The sequence below is a fragment of the Muntiacus reevesi genome, chromosome X, assembly GCF_963930625.1.
Source record: "Muntiacus reevesi chromosome X, mMunRee1.1, whole genome shotgun sequence".
NCBI classification, from domain to species: Eukaryota; Metazoa; Chordata; class Mammalia; order Artiodactyla; family Cervidae; genus Muntiacus; species Muntiacus reevesi.
In genome coordinates this window covers 1,323,845-1,329,401 of record NC_089271.1, presented here as the reverse complement: position 1 = coordinate 1,329,401, position 5,557 = coordinate 1,323,845, and positions in this window count along the sequence as shown.

Below are 5,557 nucleotides of genomic sequence, written 5' to 3'. Positions count from 1 at the left end.
TATAGCCTCTCTGCTGGTGAGTGATGAGCAGGGCGGTGCTGAACTCCCCAGCCTCCGCCCATGAGGACCAGCTCCTACACGCCCGCTGCAGGGAAGGCACCTCCCTCAGCTATGCTGGGCCAACCACCCCCAGGAAGGTGGGGAAATAGGCGACTGCCCAGTGCCAATGGGCGTCCTGGGTTGTAGGGAAGCTGGCACACCTGCTTGGCAGCTCTGCGCCCTGCATGCGTGGGAAGAGCCCCAGGATCAAAGGTGCCAAGCTTGGGTGTAAGCAAGAGCTGCCTCGCCCTGGCGGAGGAGGGGGGTGGTGTCATTCCCAAGACCCTTGTGCAGGGCGATGCCAGACCCAGAGCCCAGAGCAGCTCAGAGACTGAGACGTCTCAGTCGCTCAGCCGTGTTTGATGGTAGCCCGCCAGGCTCCTCTATCCATGGGATTCTCCAGGCAAGAATACTGGAGCGGGTTGCCATTTCCTCCTCCAGGGGATCTTCCTGACCCAGGGATGGAACCCAGGTCTCTTATGTCTCCTGCATCGGCAAGTGTGTTCTTTACCCCTAGCGCCACCTGGGAACACCTAATATCTGTATGGCTGATGCTTTCCTAGGTATGAAAACAAGCCCAGGAACCGTTCACTAAGTTCACTACACAAATGTGAGGGGTGAAAAATATGACTTCAGAGTTAAAAGGTGGAGCATAAAGTGAAAAAGCACATTTGCTAGTTATGTCAAGTCATATCTTTGATATGTGAAGAGTTCCTACAAATCAATAAGAAAAGGACCAGTAACACATACAGGCAAACAGCATATTCATTTCCTTCAAAACCAGAATGGCAATGGGTCTCCCACACACAGATTCTCAATCTCACTTGCGTTAAGACAAACGTAACATATACACAGTTGATGGGATATCTTCTTCAACTCAGAGACTGGCACCGATTGGAAAGTTTGCTCAGCGGTGAGGAGACAAATCTGACATCATTGGGGTGTATCGTGAATTTGCAGAACCTCTATAGGGGGTGTTTGGGCAATGTCCATAAAAATTAAATATACACATGCTTTTGTTTCCCCCTCACAAAGCCAGCTTCAGGCATTGATGCAACACATACATTGCACTTGCATGGAGCCACAAAACCATGCTTCCAATGCTATTCACTGCAGCATCTCACAGCAAAAACTATACCACAGTTTGCATGGGTTGATCCAATCCATTATGACCAAGACTTGTAACAAATCCTCTGCTGGTATAGTCTCACTTAAATAAAAACTAGACGTTGATTTCAAACCTGTTGGAGTATGATTTCCTTATACAGGAGTTCCAAAATGATTTTTAAAAGCAATCAGCATGCCAAGTATTTACTCATCAAACCACCCAATTGAAACTCAATTTTTCAAAAGGCCCACCTTTGATAAAAGGCCCACCTTTGATAAAGTCCTATTCATTTTAATGTCAACAAGAAATTGAGCTGAGTCTACAACCATGTACATACACTGTCCATAATAAAAGCCCAGTTGACTTCTTTCTTACATGTATAGATTCAGGAATGAGTCACAATTTCCACTACTTAACCCTCTCACTATTCTGTTGTTTAAAGAGACATTTATGCTTATGGTATGAATGAAATGCTTATAAAAATGTCGACATTATTCACAGAGTTTCAAAGACTTTACACATTTTTTTCTTTTTATAAAGCAAGTCACAGCAGACTCTGAGGACTCATGGGGGTGAATGTGGACACTCTCTGATAACTTTGTAACTGGGTGACCTGAACTAGTTAGCAAGAGGACGTGAACATATTGATTAATCCAGCCCTCAGCTCTTGACAACTGGTCGACCCCTTCCACTGACTGAAGACATATATTTGTGTTCTGTCCTGTAGAACCCAGATGTCACATCCACCCCTGCACACACCTGGGCCACAGGCATTCGTCATATGAAGCGATGAATGGATATGATAAATACTCAATCTTCATTTTTAAACATTATTTCATATATGCAAAAGCTATCATAGTGTCAAAGACAGAGCAAGTTCAATAGACAGATGGTGGTCTCCAGGAATACCTTGAGAAGGAAACTCCAAATGCTTTTCAACAATGATGGGAGGAGGGGTCGTGGAGAGAGGGGGGTTGAGCCTTCAATAGCAGGGGGATGGCTCAGTTGCAAACCGCCCCACAAAACAACTGACAAGAGTGTCTGAGCTTCCGGGCAGGAAAGACCAAGAACTGATGACCGATATGGGGTTGGCCAAAACATCGATTGCGAGCTTTTCATGAGATGTTTCAGAAAAACCCAAAGGAACTTTTTCAAGGAGAAGGAAATGGCATCGCATTCCAGGATTCTTGTCTGGAGAATCTCATGGACTGAGGAGCCTGTTGGGGCTACAGTCCGTGGGGTCGCAAAGAGTCGGGACACAACGGGGTGATTAGGCAACACCCTGATGGCCGCCCCTTCCCAGGTCGGCTGGTTTGTGAGAGCAGCCCACACAGGTGTGCTGACAACATCCCTTTGCATCCACAGTGAGTGCTGTGAGGCACACAATGGTTCTTCACACCATCATCAGTAATGAGATTAAGTCTTCACTCGGATAACTGCTGATCCTTTGGATAACTACCCTAAGAGCTTTATGCAAGCAGGCGTGTGCTATGAGAAAATTAGGGAATCAACCTCTTATTTCAGGAGAGGGAAGTCTATGGTTGGGGTCCAGCCCTTCCGCAACATCAAGGCCTCCATGCTTTCTGAAATAAACAAAAAACCAAGCAAAGCCCTCATATGCGGTTGTCCAAAAGCTTCGTTCGATGAACACATTGCTCAGTACTGTTGTGGCTGAAATCAAGCAACGTGTCTTTTATCTTTACTTAAAACCAAATGAAACGTTTTGGGCAACTCAACACATATAACCTGCATTTTGGAAGCTGTGCGGCATGTGCATTGTCGTGAGTGGAGGAACCGCTTTTAAAGGCAGAGAAGTCATTGCTGATAGCAAAGAGAAGAGCAAGCACTCAGTCCACACTCTAAGATGCTAGAAAATATAGGACACTGTCTTTCACAAAACAGTGTGGCCCCCTAGTTAAACCAAGCTCTCCTGTGGAAGCTGATAAATGTGTCATAAAGATCAGAAAAAACAAATTCCTGGCATTTACCTACATGGAAGACACAGGAAAGAATCTGATGCAGGGGAGAAGGGCTGCTAACAAATATTTCCTCCACAATGTCATCAACTGGAGAAGGAAATGCAACCCACTCCGGGATCCTTGCCTGTGAAATCCCATGTACAGAGGAGCCGGGCAAGCTACAGTCCCCGGGGTTGCAAAGAGTCTGCCAAGACTTAGGAAGGAAAGCGCCACCACCAATGTGAGCAAAGAAGGGAAGGAACAGATAAAAGCAAATGCCAGAAATGAAGAGCTAGCGCTTAGGGTGATGTCTCTCTTACACAAAAGGGATCTGGGAATCCACGTCACTAGTTTCACGAAGTTTCCAACAGGCTTCTTTAAAAGGCACCTCCCGGAAAGACATTTACGTAAATAGGACTTGATTTCTAAATTTCTTTTTATTAATCTGGTGTTTAAAAAAAAATTCATGAGAAATGAAAGAACCTTTGAGGAAACTCGCTTGAGGCTTAAGGCCCACTCTGTTAAAGAGTCAATGGTCAGGAGAGGTTTCAGAAGCATTCCATTTACAGGCAGTTTGTAAACGGTCCAGAGTCTTCGCTCGGGAACCTTGGTGGCGTTCGAACGATGACGGCTGGGAACTTGGCGACTTGGTTGGGACTTGGCCACTTGGTTGGGGCTTGGTGATTGGTCGGTCGGTCGGACGTTCCCTGCACTCACGGGTAAACCCCCTCAGGGTCGTGGAGAAAGTGAGTGTGATTTCCCCCCTGGGGATGGAAAACTCACCACCAGTCAGTTTCAACGGCCCAGCATGGTGGAGAGGGACGTGGTGGAGAGGGTGAGTGGGGAGTAAGGCATCCCACCATTAAAACGAGGAATCCAATTTCAGCGAAGGCACGGACAAGCAAGGGCGAGTTCTGGTGGGTAATATCAGCTCCTCCAGCCCATCTCTGGAGAGGCTCAGCACGAAAGCTTGCAATCCCGCTGCGAGTTACTTGGCTGCCAAACGTCTTTATTTCTCCAGAAGAATCTGTTGAACTGCAGAGGACAAACACACAAGAACAGATGATGTTTTGTTTTTCCCAAGGCATGTCCAGGCCCCCCAACACCATGTGAGTGGGAGGGTGGGCAGCGGTGGGAGGAGGTGACAGCCACGGTGGGGATGCAGCTGGGGGTGACAGCGGGTGATGATGGGAGCGTGACAGGCCCACCCTGTTTCACTTGCTGGCTCAGCATTGGTGCAACAATTCTCCATGTTGACCTCACCCTCTTCAGCTGAAAGCAAGAACAAAATGTGCCGGACGCGGGGTCTGGGGGGAGGTGAATGCAAAGACTATGAGCCGTGTCACCATTCTCAGCGTGAGTCGGCATCGCCCCACTCAGCTTCCTCCCCAGCCCCTCCAGGAAAGCAGAGGAAATGCCCGGGTCATCAGGGTGTGAAGGGCCCCTCGCTGGGGTCCTGTCTGTTCGCTTCTTTGTGTTTCCAACTCTGCCTTTTTATTTCCAAATTTCTATTCCTCGATTTCTCAAACACACATTGACACCAAGAGGATCAACATTCCGCCACCCGCCCCAACCGTCCCCAGAAAGGATCCTTTATTCAGAATTCAAGTGTGAGGAGACAGAATTCAAAATACAGGAGAGGGAGAGGGTGTGGAGAAGGGACGGCCTGGGAGTTTGGGTTCAGCCGATGCCAACTTTTATATACAGGATGCACGAACAGCAAGGTCCTACCATAGAGCCCAGGGGGCATCTGTTGACTATCGTGGGATAAGGCAGCACCAAAAAATAAAATATAACAGAGGAACAAACAGATGACCGAGTCACTTTGCTGCAGAGCAGAAACCAACACAACACTGTAAATCAACGATGCTTCAATAAAAGCAAAGCAAACAAAAAAACACATGAAGTTCCCCATCGACACTTCAATAAACCGCAAAGAAAACAAACAAACAAAAAAAAACACATGAGAGATTCCCGGTCAAAATGCATTTATTCGCATCTGTGTCAGTGTGAATGAGGTGGATGAACCTGATATACAGAGTGAAGTAAGTCAGATAGAGAAAGGTAACTATCGTATATTAACGCATACAGAGTTAGTCGCTCAGTCAAGTCTGACTCTTTGCGACCCTGTAGATTGTAGCCCAACAGGCTCCTCTGTTCTATGACATTCTCCAGGCAAGAATACTGCAGTGGGTTGCCATGACCTTCTCCAGGGGGATCTTCCCGACTCAGGGATCGAAAGCAGGTCTCCCGCATTGCAGGTGGATTCTTTACTGTCTGAGCCACCAGGACGTCCCATTAATGCATATATATGGAATCTAGAAAGGTGTAACTGGTCAACCTATTTGCAGGGCAGCAGTGGAAATGCAGACATAGATGTATGGCAGAGAGCAACACAATATTTTAAGGCAATTATTCTCCAACTAAAAACAAAAGTTTTTAAAAAGCTAAG